Genomic DNA, 20139 nt, shown 5'->3' with positions numbered 1-20139 from the left:
CATCACTGAGAGGCAAGTCCGGTGCTGTAATCTGTCCATCTTGTTGGAGGCAATCAGCTCACTTGTGTTCTTTGGTTGAGCATCCTGTATCTGGTACATGACGTCTCCATGTCTGATGTCCAGTATCCAGTGTGTAGATCAGTGCCCAGTTCTCATAGCTATCCTACCGGGTGCCACTTGACTTCTCGGTAATCATGCGCTAGGACTTCCTGTCCAATCTCGAAGCTCCTTGCTGCTTCACTTGGGAACTGTTTGAACTGTTTATTCTGCACTTCCCTCCATAGATCTGGTTTCAGGATGTCTACGCGAGATTTCAGATTCTTGTTCATGAGCAGCATTGCAGGTTTTTGATTTGTTGTCGCATGAACAGAGCTCCGATACAGAAAAAGGAAGTTGTCCACCTTCTGATGTAGAGAAATGTCCTCCTTGTCCAATGCTTTAATGGACTTCTTTAATATTTGGATAAACCTTCAGCTAACTCATTCATTGCTGTGTGGTGAGGAAATGACTTGAAACGCCTGATGCCATTTTTCTTCAAGAACAGTTGTAATTCTTCTGATGTGTATTGTGGTCCATTGTCACTCACAATTTATTCTGGTAAGTCATTTCTACTGAAGATAGTCCCCATAGCAGAGACAGTCTTTACTGAGGTGGTTGACTTTATTGGTAGAAGCTCTGGCCACTACGAATGAGCATCCACAACAATCAGAAACATGGAGTCCATGAATGGCCCAGCAAAGTTAATATGTACTCTTTGCCATGGTGAAGTTGTCCAGTCCCACGGGTGTAACAGTGTCTGTTAGGATGCACTTTGAACTTATTGGCATCCTGAACAGCTTTTGGCCAAGTCTTCAATCTGTTTATCAATTCCTGGCCACCACACGTAGCCCCGGGTGAAACTCCTCATCTTGACTGAGTCCTTCATGCAGATTCTCTAACACTCTGGTTTAGAGGGAACCACAGCATGAGATCCACACATCAGTGTTCTTTGACATACCAACAGTTGTTCTCATCTCATTGAGAATTCTGTAAGCATAGAGTTACCATGAGCTAGCCATCCTTGCATGGCGATTTCGTACACTTTTGACAATGTCAGGTCATACTTTGTTTCGCTTTGTATTTTGGAATTTGTTACAGGCCACTGGTCCACCAATGCTGTGTGGAACACCTCAATTGGGTCAGAGTATGAAGACTTCTCTTCTTTAGTTGGTATAGTGGAGGATGTGACAAGCCATCAGTGTTTCTGTGTAGTTTGGTACCCATGAACTCTATGTCACAGAGTGGTTAAGGCATTGGTTTAGTGATCTGAAGGTCGCTAGTTCAAGCCTTAGCTGAGGCAATGTATTGTGTCCTTGAGCAAGGCACTTAACCACACACTGCTCTGCGACGACACCGGTGCCAAGCTGTATGGGTGCTAATGCCCTTCCCTTGGACAACATCGATGGCGTGGAGAGGGGAGACTTGCAGCTTGGGCAACTGCAGGTCTTTCATACAACTTTGCCCAGGCCTCAGTCATCACCAAAAATCGATGGACAGCCGAAGAAGATGTCATAAGAATGAGCTCTTAGGAATAGTGGCCAGCGTTGTAACCAGGTAGCAGTCGTTACTGAAATTCCCTTTCAGGGTCTGAAAGTGGTCGCAAGGGGCTGATGGTCTGTTACTAGTGTAAACTTTAGTCCATAGAGGTAGTGGTGGAATTTCTTTATTCCCCATACAAGACTAAGGGCCTCTCAGTCAAATTATGCTTAGTTGTGTTCTACACTTGTCAGTGATCTTAAAACAAACACAATCAGGTGTTCAGATCCATCTTTCACAGTGTGTGATAAACTGGCTCCAGTGCCATAAGGGGACGCATCACACGCCAGTCTGATGGGCAGAGATGGGTAATAATGGGTGAGCAGTTCATCAAATGTTATTAGTCTCTTTGTTTCGTTGAATGCTTTGTCACATCTCTCTGACCATTCCCACTTTGCTCCTGTCTGTAACAGTGTGTTCAATGGGTACAGCACTGTAGCAATGCTTGGGAGAAACCAGGTGTAGTAGTTTACAAGGCCCGTGTATGACCTGAGTGGTGACACACTTTCCAGTTTGGGTGCCTACAGCACTGCTTCAGTCTTCTCTTGTGACTTCTGTAAGCCAGGCTTGTCAATGATATGCCCACAATATGAGATTTCATTCTTGAAAAACTCACATTCTCTCTCTTTGCATTTAGACCTTATTCTCTCAGCCTAGTAAGCACTCTACCAAGGTTCTGTGGGTTTTCTTCATCAAGGTAACATTGTGTTCCTGGGATATCTTGGAGCACTTGGTCCATTCTCTTTGCCAAATTACTGGAGCTGATGCGACACCAAAGACAAGACAAATATACTGTAACAGTCCCTTGTGAGTGTTGATTGCGAGGAACTTTCTGCTTGACTCCTTGATCTCCATTTGCAGATAGTCTTGTGACAAGTCAATCTTTGAAAACCTCTCCCTGTCTGCCAAAGATGCAAAAATGTCTTCTATCTGAGGCAGAGGATACTGCACGGTACGCAGCACTGGCCTGATGCTCACTTTGAAATCCCCACATAACGTGAATGGCTCTGGCCTTCCCTTTCTTGACCACTGGGACAATGGGCATAGCCCAATCACTCCACTCAGCCTTGGAGAGAATTCCAGACGCCTCCAAGCTCTGCAGTTTAGCATCCACTTTAGGACGTAGTGCGTAAGGCACTGGACACGCTTTATGGAATTTTGGTGTTGCTGTTTCATGTGGTTGAATTCTGGCCTTGATGCCTTTGAGTTTACCAAACTCCTTCTCAAACTCCTCATTAGCATTAAGCAGCTGACCAGTCTCTGCTTAGTGCTACTGTTTGGGCTGCATTTACCTGTTGATGTCACACTGCAAACTTTGACTGAGTGCCAGTCTAGTTGAAATTTTCTCAACCATTCACGTCCGAAACATGCTGGCCCTCCACTTTTCAACATATAAAGCTCTAACTGCTGTGTTTGGCCTTCACATTTACTTTCAGTTTGCCTTTGCGAGACTCTTTTTCACCTGTGTAAGTCTTTAGCATCACTGAGGTCTTCTCTGATGGGATCTTAGAAAATAGTCTGTTGTAGTCAGCTTTGAGCATTACGGACAAAGCTGACTCTATATTCAGTTCCATTTTCAGTTTTACAACGGACATATCTATTGCAGCCCTGATCATTTTGTGATCTGCTTTAGTAATACTAAGCAGTTCTAGGCATGACAGTTCACCTTTGTCAGACTCTATGTTGTCTAATTCTGTTTTACATTCAGTAACTTCATGCATCTGCTTAGTTTTGTGTTTGAGACTTTTCACTTGCTTGTGCTTATTGTTTATCTTGCACACTCTCTCTATATGACCTTGTCTGTGACACTTCCTGCAGACATTTTCTTTGAACCAATAGTCATTCGCATCGAGGGGGGATTTGCCATATGAATAACGTTTTTGGCTTTTTGCACAATTCAGGGACAGTTTGTGCATTTCACATTCTAACCTCCTTTTCTGTAGTTCTGCTGCATCCTTTGCTGCAGTATCTAACGATATCGCAATGGTCAATGCCTGTTCTGAGGTTGGGTCGCTTTCGGACAGTAGCCTCTTTGGAGTGCTTTGACTATGCATGCCACATACAGTCCTGTCCCTTAATGCATCAGAAAGTCCATCTCTGAAGTCACAGTACTGGGAAAGTTTGCACAGATCTGCAATATATTCAGAAATGCTTTCATCCTTTGGCTGATTCCTTTTGTAAAATCTAAATTTCTCAGCTACTTTAAAATTGTCACATTTGTAAACTTGTCACAATTTTGTCAAACATCTTGCTTGTTGGCTTTTCAGGGGTTACTAGGTTGCAATATTAGATTGTACGTTCTTGGGCCCATTAAGCTAAGAAGAGTAGGGTTTTATTTTGCTCCTCCACGTTGTTCACATTACAATACAGTTCCATTCTCTCCATATACGACTCCCAGCCTTCATTAGCACTATCAAATTCATCAGCTTTTCAACTGAAGCCACATTATTTTCACCCAGTTACCTATTGTTGTATATAAATCAGTCGTGAGTATAAAGAGAGTGGAACAGTGAGCTAAGCAGCATTCCTGAGGGGTACCAGTGTTAATTGTCAGCAAGGAGGAGATGTGATTTCCAACAATGATCTCCCAATGAGGAAGTCAAAGATCCAGTTGAGAGGGAGGTACAGAGGCCCAGGTTTTGGAGCTTGCTGATTGGAACTGAGGGAATGATTATGTTGAGCACTGAGCTGTAATCAATAAATGACAGCCTCATGTATACAGTATATATAAATCCCAACATTCATCAATTACATTCAAAGATAACACACTGTGACCTTGTTTCTTTACATTATGGCTTGTTAGATATATAATTTAACCATTTTTAGTTTTGACAGTGTTATTTGTTCCCAGGTATTCTTTACAGAATGGGTTGAACCTATTCAGAATTGATGATAATGGAATAATTTACACCAGAGAGCCACTGGATCGAGAAGAGGCCGTGTCGTACAGCATCACAGTGGCTGCCAGTGAAGCGGGCAAGAGTAGTAAGTGGTTTTCCCTACTCAAAATTCAAAGTAAATTTATTATCAAAGTACCTATATGTCACCATATACAACCCTACGATTCATTTTCTTTTGAGCATTCACAGTAAATACTCATAATAATAATAGTAATAATAATAAATAAATATTGAGAACATAAACATTTGGTGTTTACTGCTAAACATCTTCCATGCTGGAGTCTGAACAGTCCCTAAGCCATGGAAATTGGCTCGTTATTTATTTTGGGACTAACTTTTGTCTTGTACTGTATGGTTACCGCAAAACAACAAATTTCGTGACACAAGAGACTCTGCAGATATTGGAAATCCATCATAACACACACAATATGCCGGAGGAACTCAGCAGGTCAGGCAGCATCAATGGAGAGGAATAAACAGTTGATATTTTGGGTGAGACCCTTCATCAGAGCTCAAGTCTCACCTGGAAACATCGACTGTTTATTCCTCTCCATAAATTTCATGACATACCTCAGTGATATTAAAACCTGATTCTGATTCAATGCTCACTTGTCCAGACACCAGAGAGACATTGAGATATATATCTCTCTGAAAACGGGCCCATCATGTCCTTGTCATGATATAACACTTCTCTCATGTGAGAGTGGTTACTCGTATTCATTAACACGAGAGACTCTGCAGAACGGGAGATGGGAGGAATTACCGGCAGTCAGAGAAATTGAAGTTCGTGCCATTAAGTTGGAGGCTACCAAAATGGAATATCAGGTGTCTTCTCCTCCAACTTGGCCTCATCATGGCAGCAGAGGAGGCCCTGAATCGACATGTCAGTGTGGGCATGGGAAGTCAAGATGAAATGGGTGGCCGCCAGGAGAACCTGGCCTTTGTGGCAAGAGAATGAACCTGTTTGATGAAGCAGTTCCCCGTGTCAGGTAGACAGTCTCACTGACCAAGGATGGATTTTGACATCTTCCCATCAGAATCAGATTTATTACAAAGAAAAGAGATTCTTCAGATGCTGGAAATTCAAAGTAACACACAAAATGCTGGAGGAACTCAGCAAGTCAGGCAGCATGTCTGGAGAGGAGGAAACAGTCAACATTTCAGGCTGAAACCCTTCATGAGGACTGGAAAGGAATGGAACATAAGCCAGAATAAGGAGGGAAAGGGGAGGAGCAGGTGAGACCAGGTGAGGGGAAAGGTGGATGGGTGAGGGAGGTGAGGTTGAAGTAAGAAGCTTGGAGGTGATAGGTGGAAGAGGTAAAGGGCTGAAGAAGAAGTGTTTAATAGGAGAGGACAGTGGAACGTGGAAGAAAGGGAAGGAGGAGAAGAACCAGGCAAGTGAGGGGAAGAGAAGAGGGAAGTGAGTAATCAGAGTGGGGAATGTAAAAAGAGAGAAGGGGGAGGGGAGAAATAGCCAGAAATTCGAAGTCGTTCTGCTTGTTGGGGCTGGGAGCTGGGCTTGCTGACGAGTACACTCTGTCACGATGTGCGCAGGCAATGTCGGAACCCAAGTCTGGAGGAAAGACATTACTAGCACATTACTTTATGAACATATAATCTATCTATGTATAGTACTGTGCTCTAATGCCCTTCCCTTGGACAACATCGGTGGTGTGGAGAGGGGAGACTTGCAGCTTGGGCAACTGCTGGTCTTCCACAAAAAAAAGCCTTGCCCGGGCTTACGCCCTGGAACCCTAACCTTATATATATCTAAGATTTTTGCACAATACTGCATATAAGCTATCTTATGTATTTATAATTATTGTGTTCTTTATGGTATTGTGTTTTTTTGTGCTGCATCGGTTCTGGAGTAACTATTATTTTGATCTCCGTTACAATTGTCTAAGGAAAAGACATCAAACAATGTGCCTGTTGTTACTGCAGATGTCTGGACATTTCAGAATGCTTCTCTTCATTTGTTTTACAGATTCGGTATCCAGTACGTCCGTACGTATTGAAGTTCAGGATGTAAATGACAACGCACCAACGCTTGCAGACAGTTACTCTCCCCAAGTGTGTGAGAACGACCCAATTGGAACTGTAAGTGGAACTTGTGTGGAATGGTAGCGCCGTGTTAGCACATTGCTGTAAACCACCAGTGATCCCCAATTACTCTCTAATCCAGGCAACAGCCTGGTGAACCTCTTCTACACCCTCTCCAAAGCCTCCACATGCTTCCTGTAGTGTGGTACTAGAACTGCACTCTCCAACCAGCTGCACAGGACAGCATGATAGAGGGATGTCACGGTAGCAGAGTGTTAGTGTAATGCTTTAGAGTGCTAACAGTCATAGATCAAGGTTCAGTTTCAGCCCCTGTATGTCTTTTGGCTTTCATTTGGGTGCTCCTGGTTCCTCCAACGTTCCAAAGACATACAGGTTAGAGTTAGTAAGCTGTGGGCATTCTTATTTGGAGTTGGAAGCCTGACGACTCTTGGGGGCTGCCCCCAGCACATAGATAGATTGTGTTCATAAAGTAATGTGTTTGTTGCTGATGCAAAATGACACATTTCACTTTATGTCTCGAAGCTTCGATGTACATGTGACAAATAAAGCTAATCTTTCCTCTTCCTTTTTTTGATTGGGTAGTGCAAGATCTACAACCAGCCACTCACCTCTCCATCTCACACACTCTCTCCCTTTGCCCTTGCTCCTATCTGTCTCTTTCAGTTGGTCTTCCCCGCACTTTACTCCCCTGCACCTGATTTTGCCTCATCTCTGCTCACAATAAATCTTCGATAATATATTATGCTTAGACCTTGTTGGTAGCGCTCTGGCAGAATTACCAGATTATTGGATGTCATGCCAATTACTAATCCAACAAGGGCCTCTGCCTGAAATGTCGACTGTTTATTCCCATCCACAGATGCTGCCTGACCTGTTGAGCTTCTCCATCCATTGTGTGTATTGCTGTAGATTTTCACCATCTGCAGTACCTCGTGTCTATTCTTTCAGTTTGCATGATTTTAGGAAAATACAGTACAGTAATACAATAAATTTTGCAGTGAATTTGGTAAGTTTCAAGGGAGTGTAGGAAATGATACCCCAATGGGTTAGTGCAGGAGCTATGCCATGAACCCCTATCAATAACCAAAGGGTCTGTGTTCCCCAGGTTGGGAACCCCTGGTCTAAAGGTTAATTGGTTTAATTATCTCATTATTATTGTTGCCTGTACCGAGGTACTGTGAAAATCTTTGCTTTGCATGCCAGCCATACTGATGTTTTCAATGCACAGATCAATACACTGAGGTGGTACAGGATCTGAATCTGATGGGCAGACAATAACAGAATTGAAAATACAGTGTTAGATTTACTGGGAAGATATAGTCTAGGTAGACAATGAGGTGCAAGACCATGAGGTAGGTCGTGAGGTCCGAAGTCCATTTTATCATTCAATAGTCTAGTAACTGGGGTAGAAGTTGTCCCTGATGAGAGAGGAGAGAAGAAGAGTATGTGCCGGGTGCGATGGGTCTTTGATTATGCTGGCTGCTTCACCAAGTAGCAACAGGTGTAGATGGCTCCTGTGATGTGCTGAGCTGTGTCCACAACTCTGTAGTTTCTTGAGGTGATGGGCATCTGAATAGGATGCTTTCTAAGGTGTTTTGATAAAAATTGGTGAGGGTTGATGGGGACATGCCAAATTGCTTTAGCTTCCTGAGGAAACAGGGGTGCTGGTGAGCTTCTGGGCCATGGCTTCTACGGGGTTGGACAAGCTGTTGGTTATGTTCACTCCTTGGAACTTGAAGCTTTCAACAAGATTGAGGACGTAAGGACAAGATAGCTGTATCGGAGGGAAATGAGGAATTGCTGGTTCTGTGTTTTCCGGAGGCATGGCTCACTCTGGACACACCAGATGCATCAGTAAGACCCCAAAGCTTCTCAATACATGGGATGGACCAGACTGATGATTCAGAGAAGGCAAAAGGTGGGAGTCTGTGTTTCGTGATAAACAGTGGTGCTCAAACCTGGTGGTCTTGCTCTTCTGATCTGTAACATTTAATGTGAAGTGCTGACTAATCTTCTTAGCAAGAGAGTTCCTCCTCCATGATCCTGACCATAGTTTACTTACTGCCAAAAGCCGACGTTAACCAGACAATCAAGATATTCAATGCTGCCGTCACCAAACAAAAAACAGTTCACCCCGTGCACTTCAAATCATTGTCAGGGATTTCAGTCAGACCTGTTTGAAGGAATTTCTGCCCGATTTTTATTAGCATGTAACCTGCAGCTCCAAGAATCCCAACACTGGACCACTGCGGTACTACGATAAGAAATGCTTACCGCACCGTGCCTAGGCCACATTTTAGGAAGTCTGATCACAGGGCTGTCCTACCTGCATACAGGCAGAGGTTAAAAAGCAAAGCTCCAGAGATAAGGACAACGGGAGGCAGAGGAGCGGCACTGAGTCGGTGGGTTCATCAGAGGGTCTGAACGAGTACACCACGGTTGTCACGGACTTTATAAAGAAACAGATGTGGACGAATGTGTGTCCACAAAATTATTCCGTCTTCCCCAACCAGAAGCTCTGGATGAACCGTGAGATCGGCAATCTGCTAAGGGCCAGATCAGTGGCATTAAGGTCTGGTAATCCAAGTTAAGAGACAAGGGGTCCAGATACGATCTCTAGAAAGCAATCTCATGGGCAAAGTGGCAATTCCAGTCCAAACTTGAATCACTATGTCTCCTGTGTAGGTCCCACCTTCCCTGGAAGAGAGCCCAATGATCCAAAATCTTATGCCCTCCCTCCTACACCAACTCCTTAGCCACGTATTGAACTGTTTAATCTTCCTAGTTTTGGCCTCACTAGCATGTGGCACAGGTAGCAATCCTTTAACCAGACCTCTATAGATATATGTTGGAGAGTATATTGACTGGTTGCATCACAGCCTGGTATGGAAACACCATTGCCCTTGAATGGAAAATCCTACAAAATGCAGTGGATATGGCCCAGTCCTCCCCACCACTGAGCAGATCTACACAGAGCATTGTTGCAGGAAAGCAGCACCCATCACTGGGGCCCTCCACCAACCAGGCCATGCTCTCTTCTTGCTGCTGGCATCAGGAAGAAGGTACAGGATCCACACGACCCACACCACCTGATTCAGGAACAGCTATTAACCCTCAGCCATCAGGTTCTTAAACCAGAGGGGATACCTTCACTCAACATCACTCACCTCAACACTGAACTGTTCCCACAACCTATGGACTCACTTTCAAGGACTCTTCATCTCATGTATTTATTAATTATTATTTTTTCCTCTTTTGTATTTGCAGTTTATTGTCCTTTGCACATTGGTTGTTTGTACTGATGGGTGTGGTCTTTCGTTGATTCTATTATGTTTCTTGGATCTACTGAGTGTAAGCCACCTTGACTGATTTGACTGACTCGGTCAAAGTCACTTATGTTAGAATTCTTCCCTGTTCTGACGTTTGGTCTGAACAACAACTGAACCTCTTGACCATGTCTACATGCTTTTATGCACTGAGTTGCTGCCACATGATTGGCTGATATTTGCATTAATGAGCAGGTGTACATAATAAAGTGGACACTGAGTGTAAACATATTTTATTGACTTAGAACTTTTGAAATATCAAGTCACCTCTCATCCTCCTTCATTCCAAAGAGGAAAGCCCCAGTGGCTGTTGAGTGTATATATCTGGGAGCCTGTTATACATGATATATTACTGAGAATTTATTTCTGGGAATCTCAGCTCACACATACAGAGTTACTGATTAAACTATTTCTTGTACATTACTTAACAGTCCACCACAAGTCGCTGGATAGAAGCTGTCAGTACTATATTGAAACATGCTGCACCTGAGTGGATTTAACGTTGCAATTTGATTTTCAGGTAATTGAAATTATCTCTGCTGTTGATAAGGATGAAATGACATCAAATGTTAAATTCTCCTTCAGTATTCCACTGAAGGTCAGCAACTTCTCTGTGAAAAACAACAGCGGTGAGTAGATTACACTGGGAACTGAGATCAAACTATGGGATGTGATTGTTTGATGTAATTCTAGTGTATATTCAACTGTGCTGTGTAATCCTGGTCTGTGGAGGCCTGAAACAAAGGCTGACAGTTCTGGAAACACTCGGTGGGCCACGCAGCGGCTACAGTGGATGTAACAGTTGACTTTTCAGGTGTGGGACCTTCATCAGAACCGGGAAAGTAAGAAAATGCTGGTTTTCAGAAGCAGAGAAGTTGGAGGGGGTGCAGACAGCAATGGAATATCTCTGATAGGGCAAGACCAGATAAGTAAATGCCATAGGTGAGTACTAGGAAGGATACCTGTGTAATTAAAAGGGAGTTGCTGGAACATTGCCTTTATAGAATAATAGCAATCTATAGCACATTACAGGCCCTTCAGCCCACAATGTTGAGCCAACCATGTAACCTACTCTAGAAACTGCTTAGAATTTCCCTACCACATAGCCCTCTATTTTTCTAAGCTGCATATACCTATCTAAGAGTCTCTTGAAAGACCCTATTGTATCTGCCTCTACCACTGTCACTGGCAGTGCATTCCACGCACCCACCTCTCTGTGTGGAAAACTTATCTCTGATATCCCCCTTGTATCTATTTCCAAGCACCTTAAAACTATGCCCCCTCGTGTTAGCCACTTTAGCCCTGGGAAAATAACCTCTGGCTATCCACGTGAACAATGCCTCATCATCCTCTCTCGAATCACAATCTCTGACTCATTTCTACTTCAGTCACAGTTCCCAGCTTATCCACTCTCCAATCACAGTCCCTGACTCATCTCTGCTCCAGTCACAGTTCCCAGCTCATTCTCTCTCCAATCACAGTCCCTGTCTCATCTCTGCTCCAGTCACAGTTCCCAGCTCATCCTCCCTCCAATCACAGTCCCTGTCTCATCTCTGCTCCAGTCACAGTTCCCAGCTCATCCTCCCTCCAATCACAGTCCCTGACACATCTCTGTATTATTCACAGACCTGGATCAGGATCAGAATCAGAATCTGGTTTATTATCACCAGCACGTATCGTGAAATTTGTTAACTTAGCAGCAGTAGTTCAATGCAATACATATTAAAGAAGAAGAAGAAGAAGAAGAAGAAGAAGAAGAAGAAGAAGAAGAAGAAGAAGAAGAAGAAGAAGAAGAAGAAGAAGAAGAAGAAGAAGAAGAAGAAGAAGAAGAAGAAGAAGAAGAAGAAGAAGAAGAAGAAGAAGAAGAAGAAGAAGAAGAAGAAGAAGAAGAAGAAGAAGAAGAAGAAGAAGAAGAAGAAGAAGAAGAAGAAGAAGAAGAAGAAGAAGAAGAAGAAGAAGAAGAAGTAATAATAATAAATAAATAAATAGATAAATCACAGTATACGTATATACTGTGGAATGAGCTTCCTGTAGAAGTAGTAGAGGCCAGTTCAGTTGTGTCATTTAAGGTAAAATTGGATAGGTATATGGACAGGAAAGGAGTGGAGGGTTATGGGCTGAGTGCGGATACTTGGGACTAGGTGAGATTAAGAATTCGGCACGGACTAGGAAGGCCGGAATGGCCTGTTTCCGTGCTGTGATTGTTATATGGTTATATTGAAAAGATTAAAAATCGTGCAAAACCCAGAAATAATATATATTTAAAAAGTGAGGTAGTGTTCAAGGATTTAATGCCTGTTTAGGAATCAGCTGGGAAAGGGGAAGAAGCTGTTCCTGAATCGCTGAGTGTGTGCCTTCAGGCTTCTCCTCCTACCTAATAGTAACAGTGTGAAAAGGGCATGCCCTGGGTGCTGGAGGTCCTTTAAAATAATTGCTGCCTTTCTGAGACACCGCTTTTTGAAGATGTCCTGGGTACTTTGTAGGCTAGTACCCAAGATGGAGATGACTAAATTTACAGCCTTCTGCAGCTTCTTTTGGTCCTGTGCAGTAGCCCCAACCACGTCCCCCCCCCCCCCACATAGCAGTAGCCTGTCAGAATGCTCTCCACAGTACATCTATAGAAGTTTTTGAGTGTATTTGTTGACATACCAAATCTCTTCAAACTCCTAATGAAGTATAGTTGCTGTCTTGCCTTCTTTATAACTGAATAGATATGTTGGGGCCAGGTTAGACCCTCAGAGATCTTGACACCCAGTAACTTGAAACTGCTCACTCTCTCCGCTTCTGATCCCTTTATGAGGATTGGTATGTGTTCCTTCGTCTTACCCTTCCTGAAGTCCACAATCAGCTCTTTTGTCTTACTGACGTTGAGAGTCAGGTTGTTGCTGCGGCACCACTCACTCATTGGCATACCTCACTCCTGTACACCCTCTCGTCAGCATCTGAGATTCTACCAGCAATGGTTGTATCATCAGCAAATTTATAGATGGTATTTGAGCTATGCCTAGCCACACAGTCATGGGTATAGAGAGAGTAGAGCAGTGGGCTAAGCACACATCCCTGAGGTGCTCAGTGTTGATCGTCATCGAGGAGGAGATGTTATCACCAATCCGCACAAATTGTGGTCTTCCAGTTAGGAAGTTGAGGATCCAATTGCAGAGGGAGGTACAGAGGCCCAGGTTCTGCAACTTCTTAATTAGGATTGTGGGAATGATGGTATTAAATGCTGAGCTATAGTTGATGAACAGCATCCTGATGTAGGTGTTTGTGTTGTCCAGGTGGTCTAAAGCCGTGTGGAGAGCCACTGAGATTGCGTCTGCTGTTGACCTATTGTGATGATAGACAAATTGCAATGGGTCCAGGTCTTTGCTGAGGCAGGAGTTCAGCCTAGTTATGACCAACCTCTCAAAGCATTTCATCACTGTCAATGTGACTGTGTTACGTATTCAGGCAACAATAATTATAGATGAGTTTGACGAAGGGTTTTTATAACAAATAACACGTTTATTAAACACTGATAACAAACCCCCTTTAAAAGTAAACAAACCCAAACAATGATCCGAGCTCAGCTGCTCAAACAGTCCTTAATAGCGTTGCAGTCCCAAACAGTCTTTAAAGCGGTATTGAAAAGAACTCAGTTTTTTTTAAAGCGTTATGCCGACAGTTCAAAAGCTCACGGTACTTTTAAAAGGAGAGACTTTTTAAAGCGATGTAAATTCTCTTCCACGTCGATGTCCTTCGATTCCCAGCGTCGAACTCCCACGTCGAATTTTATTAGATATAACAACTTAAAGTGACTGACCTTCCTTCCACAATATTCTCAATCTCCCGCTTTTTCCAGCGGAGACTATCATGAGAATAGTAAACGAAATCCTTCCGAATGAGGATCACACAAGGTCGAAGTCAATCCATCGAAAATCGATTTTCCTCGATCTCCATTTTCCAAACTTCACTCTCCCTTAGCAAAGAAACCGTTGGCTCTGACCTTTTAAACTTTAGGCATTATATAAAACTTCATTTTTAACTAAACTGCGTCATCACATTAAATCACACAGTGATATGAAGTCATCTTGGCAAATCCAGCCACGAACTGCCCCACCTGACAGGGTGGGTCTTCCTTTTATACCCTGTAGAAAAAACCTGTCACATGACCTCTACTGGCGGGAAAATGACATCACTCCACCATTACCTCATGTCCAGTATAACTTCAACCCCAGTCACGTGACAAGGGTACCACTGTCACGTGTCACGGGTACGTAACAACTGCTACCGGGCGATAGTCATTAAGGCAGCCCACATTATTCTTCTTAGCCACTGGTATAATTGTTGCCTTCTTAAAGCAAGTGGGAACTTCCGCCCATAGTAGTGAGAGGTTGAAAATGTCCTTGAATACTCCCGCCAGTTAGTTGGCACAGGTTTTCAGAGCCTTACCAGGTACTCCATCGGGACCTTCTGCCTTGTGAAGGTTCACCCTATTTAAAGACAGCCTAACATCGGCCTCTGAGACAGAGGTCACAGGGTCATCAGGTGCAGCAGGGATCTTCACAGCTGTAGTTGTGTTCTTCCTTTCAAAGCGGGCATAGAGGGCGTTGAGCTCACCTGGTCGTGAAGCATCACTGCCATTCATACTATTGGGTTTTGCTTTGTAGGAAGTAATGTCTTGCAAACCCTGCCAGAGTTGCTGTGCATCCAATGTCGCCTCCAATCTCATTCAAAATTGTCTCTTCACCCTTGAAATATCCCTACACAAATCATACCTGGTTTTCTGGTACAGGACTGGGTCGCCAGACTTGAAAGCCGCAGATCTTGCCTTCAGTAGGTGACATACCTCCTGGTTCATCCACGACTTTTGGTTTGGGAATGTACAGTAAGTCTTTATAGGCACACACTCATCCACACAGGTTTTAATGAAGTCGGTAACAACTGCAGCATGCTCATCCAGATTCCTGGATGAATCCTGAATACAGTCCAGTTCGCTGATTCAAAGCAGTCCTGTAGGTGTTCCTGTGCTTCCCTTGTCCATCCCTCCTTGGTCCTCACTACTGGTGCTGCTGTCTTCAGTCTCTGCCTGTACTCAGGGAGTAGAAGTACAGCCAGGTGATCAGACTTCCCTAAGTGAGGGCGTGAAATAGCACAGTAGGCAATCTTGATGGTGGTCTAGCAATGGTCCAGTGTGTTGTCTCCTCTGGTATTGCAAGTGATCTGCAGATGGTAATTGCTTAGTGATTTTTTTCCTGGCCTGGTTAAAATCCCCCAAGACGATGGTGAAGATGTTAGGGTGTGCTGTTTCGTGCATGTTGATCCCATTGCTCAGATCATCTAAAGCCTGATTGACATTGGCCTGAGGTGGAATGTATACTGCTACCAGAATGACCCCAGAGAACTCCGGTGGTGGGTAAAAAGGACGGCACTTTACTGCTAGATATTCCAGGTCTGGTGAGCAGAATTGGGATGGCTCTGATATATTTGTGCACCAAGAAGAGTTGATCATGAGGCATACTCCTCCACCTCTGCTTTTGAGAAACTATAGATCTATCCTGATGGTGTATAGTAAACCCACCAATCTGAATTGCTGCATCTGGTACAGAAGGGGTAAACCAGGATTCTGTGAAACAAAGGACACACGTGGTCCTAATGTCCCTCTGACTCAGCACCCGAGCTCTGAGATCATCGATTTTGTGTACAAGGTATACAATATTCTTGCTTTCATTGATTATAGAGTATAAATGTTGGGAAATCATGTTTCAGTTGTATAAAACTTTGATTAGGCCTCAATTAAAGATTATATTAAATATTAGCTTTATTTGTCACATCTATATCGAAACATCTGTGAAATGTGTTGTTTGTGTCAACGACCAACACAGTCTGATGAAGTGCCGGGGGCCGCCCACAAGTGTCTCCTTTCTTGCGGCGCCAACGCAGCATGCCCACAGCGTACCAACTGGTACGTGTTCAGACTGTGGGAGGAAACCCGTGCAGTCATGGGGAGAACGTACAAACTCTTTGCAGACAACGGTGGGGTTTGAGTTTGTGTCGGTGGCACTGCGTAGCGTTGTGCTAACTGCGATGCTACAAGCCAGGAAGTCATGTTGCAGCCGTCTAAAACAGGCCACACCGCAGTTCCTGGTCACCCCATTACAGGAAGGATGTGGAGACTTTGAAGAGTGCTGCTTGGATTAGAGAGCGTCACCGATACGGAGAGATTGGACAAATCTGAAAAGCTTTCCCTGGAGCATCCAAGGCTGAGGGGAGGCAAGACTGAGGTATATACATTACAGGAGGCACAGATAGTGTCGTTTTCCCAGGATGAAGATACAAATATTAGAGGGAACATTACAGGTTAGGTGAGTTTAGAACTAGAGATCATAGGTTAAAGGTGAAAGGGTCACACACTCAGCGAATCAGGAACAGCATCTTCCTCTCTGCCATCAGATTTCTGAATTGACATTTTTTCTCTTTTTGCACTATTTAGTTAATTTACCTTTTTAAAAAGAGAGATACGTACTGTAATTTGCAGTTTTTATTATGACGAATTACAATGTACTGCTGCCATAAAACAACAAATTTCACAACATATGCCAGTGATATCAAACCTGGTTCTGAGTCTGGGGGGAACGTTTTCACTCAGGGGCTGGTCGGGTGTGGAACAAACTGCCAGCAGAACTGGTGGGTGCAGGTTTAATTGCAACATTTAAAGGAAGTTTGGATAGGTACATGGATGGGAGGGGTATGGAAGGCTGCGGTCCATGGGCAAGTCCTTGCAACTAGGCAGAATAACAGTTCGGCATGGAATGGATGGGCCTGTTTCTCGGCTGTAGCACTGTATGATTCTATGACAGCCTTAAGGTGAGAGCGGACATTTCTGAGGAAAGATATTTACACAGAGAGTGGTGGGTGTTTGGAACGTGCTGCCAGGAGAGGTGATGGGAGCAGCACATTTAAACAGACACATGAGGAGGCAGAGAATGGCGGGATATGGACCATGACCAGATGGGATTAGTTCAATTTAGCATCTTGATCACATAGGACAGAGCCTGCAGCCCACAATGTCTTCCATGGTCGGTGTGAGAACAACAACCTGATTATTATTCAACACCATGAGAAAGCCCAAACATGTAACAGGGTAAACTGAAAACGTGTGAAGTGGGTCATTTTGGAAGGTCAAATTTGAAGGCAAAATATAGGGTGAGTGGCCGTTTTCTTGGCAGAGTGGAGGAACAGAATCCATGTCCATTTTGTTCCAGCATTGAATGACTTGTCATATGAAAAGCACTTGATGGCTCTGGGCCTGTATTCACTGGAAATCAGAAGAATGAGGGTGACCTCATTGAAACCTATCAAATGGTGAAAGGCCGTGATAGAGTGGATGTGGAGAGGATGGATCCTATGGTGGGGGAGCCTAAGGCCAGAGAAAACAGCCTCAGAATAATGTACTTTTAGAACAGAGATGAGAAGGAGTTTCTTTAGCCAGAGAGTGGTGTATCTGTGGAATTCTTTGCCACAGGCAGTTGTGGAGACCAAGTCCTTATGTATATTTAAGACAGAGGTTGATAGATTCTTGATTGGTCGGGGCATGAAGGGATATTGGGAGAAGGCAGGAGATGGGGAGGAATAATGAATCAGCCACGATGAAATGGCACAGCAGACTTGATGGGCCAAATGGCCTAATTCTGCCCTTACACCTTTATGGTCTTATGGCCTTATCCCTCAAAGTTGCTGTGCAACTTGATAGGGTTGTGAAGAGAGCATATGGCATTAGTCAGGGGATGGAGTTCAAGAGCTGTGAGACAGTATCACAAGGTAAGACTCTGGCTAGACCACACTGGGAATATTGTGTTCAGTTCTGGCACCTCATTACAGGAAGGATGTGGAAGTTTCAGAGAGTGTGTAGAGGAGATTTACCAGGACGCTGACTGGATTAGAGAGCAAGTCTTATGAGGAATGTTGTGCAAGCTAGGGCTTTTCTGTTTGGAGTGATGGAGGATGTGAGGTCACTTGATAGAGGTGTACAAGGTGATAGAGAAATCAATAGACAGAAATGACTTCCCAGGACAGGAATGGCTAATACAAGGGGGTATCATTTTAAAGTGACCAGAGGAAAGCATAGGGAAGTATGTCAGAGGTATGTCCTTTACACAGGGTTTGATGGGTGAGAGGACAGTCCTGCCAGGGGAGGTGGTAGAAGCAGATACATTAGGGTCATTTAAGAGATTCTGCTACCACATGGGTGATTGAAAAATGGAGGATTATGGAGGAAGGAAGGGTTAGATTGATCGGAGAGTAGGTTAAAAGCTCAGCACCACATTGTGAACCGAATGGCCTGCTGTGTCTTGACTGTTGTATGTTCAACATTTGTTTACTGCCTGTTACACTGCTGATGTTTAGGGACCAATGAAGGTCCTCCATCTGTCTGTACAGAAGGATTCTTCTCTGCTGTTTCCATAACCACTGTTTTTTGACCACTCGGGGGTGTGAGCCCTGAGCTGAATCTGAGGACTGGTGGAGCACTCTTCATCTGGCCTCCAACCTTTGAGCTGTCTGGCGTGGATGACCTGACCAAGAGCCAAAGCACCAGGCTCTGACTCCAGCCAACATAGCTCTCCTGGTCATTGAAGCATGCACACCTCCAAACGCTACGGCAAGATGGTGGTCCTTTTAGAAGTCTACGTTCAATTTTCTTAAAACAAACGTTCATTCCTACGTTCATTATTTTCTCCTCTCTCTGTTGCTCTCCAGATAACACTGCCAACATCACCGTGAACCAGGCAGGCTTCGATCAAAATGAGGTTCGAGAGTATTTCGTCCCCATCTTTGTTTCCGACAATGGATCACCAAGCTACAACAGCACCACCACTCTAAAAATTAGAGTGTGTCCCTGTGACCAAGACCGGAACCCAATCAATTGCAACAACAACCGCAGCCCCCTCATCGCAAGCGTTACCGTCACCATCTTGCTGATAATCTTTCTCTGTTTCATCACTATTCTAGGTGAGTCATCCCAAGCAGTAAACCCTCTTTGTGTTTCCATGGCGACACTCTCCATCTTTTCCCTAACTTTGTGTACAGTTTCAGTCACCCACCTACAGGAAAGATGAAAAAAAGTTCAAAAGTAAATTTATTATCGAAGTACATACATAGATTCAGTGCCTTGCGGGCATTCACACTGGTGCAAAGAAATACAACACAATCAATAAAAAACAACACACAAACAAAAATGGACAAACAACTAATATACAAAGGAAAACAAAATGCACAAATACAAAAAATAACAAATGATACTAAATATATTGGAGAAAGGCCAATCTTGATGGTAAGGATTGGGACAGGCTGTCTTCTAGCAAAGGTGTACTTGGTAAGTGAAATTTTGAGAATACAAAGCTTGAATGTGCCTGTCAAAATAAAAGGTAAAGATAACAGCTTTACAGACTTTCATTTTCAAGAGATATTGTGGCCCTGAGTAAGAAAAAAAGGCTCCGTATTGCAGGTTTTAGGCAGATAGCAGCAAATGAGGAAATGCAAGAGGAGACAGTTCAGGTGCCTTGCTGTTCAGTGTGGGCGATCGTGCCTCTCCATCCATCACGGTCCCTGACCCTCCGAATTGTAGTTGCTGCCTCCCCTGTTTCTAACCATGATGTTAATCCATCTCTCATCCTCATTCTGTTGTCTTCTTTTTTCCTTCCAGCTTTCCAGTTGTAAGTAGCAAGAGAGCACTGAAGGAAGAAATCGGGGGGTGGGGAGGTGCTAAAAGAAGGCAAAACAATCCATAGTTCATGAATATTTGCCCAGGTGCATACCCGTGGATTTTTTACAAGGGTGTTTCTTTCCTCCATTTAATATCTCCCATTGTAATATTCTCATCCTCATTTTTTGTCTAATGCAAAGTATGCAGAGGAACGTTGGTTAGCTTACTAAATGCGTCCAGCAACGTGGACTACAGACCTATCTGAAGCCCACCTACTCATCCAATTCAGATTAGTATACACTCAGTGGCCACTTTATCAGGTAGGGGAGTGGAGCCCGGTGTGGTCTTCTGCTGGTGTGATGTGTTGTGAATCCAGAGATGCCCTTCTGCACGCCACTGTTGTAACTATTGCCTTCCTGTCAGCTTAAACCAGTCTTGCCATTCTCTGACCTCTCTCATTGACAAGATATTTTTGCCCACACGACTGTCACTCACTGGATGTTTTTTTGTTTTTCGCACCAATCTCTACAAACCCTTGAGACTGTTGTGCCTGAAAACCCCAGGGGAACAACAGTTTCTGAGATATTCAAAC

At 43.9% G+C, this 20139-nt stretch overlaps 1 pseudogene; it reads left to right on the top strand.

The window, feature by feature from the left end:
• The window catches only part of LOC140740490 (cadherin-5-like), a 52927-nt pseudogene extending 33366 nt beyond the window's left edge, over nt 1–19561 (top strand).
• The last annotated feature ends 578 nt before the right edge of the window (nt 19562–20139 follow it).

The sequence above is a fragment of the Hemitrygon akajei genome, chromosome 17 (genome assembly GCF_048418815.1).
Source record: "Hemitrygon akajei chromosome 17, sHemAka1.3, whole genome shotgun sequence".
NCBI classification, from domain to species: domain Eukaryota; kingdom Metazoa; phylum Chordata; class Chondrichthyes; order Myliobatiformes; family Dasyatidae; genus Hemitrygon; species Hemitrygon akajei.
Note: the sequence above shows the minus strand (reverse complement) of the source record. Positions and strands in the feature narration are given on the sequence as shown.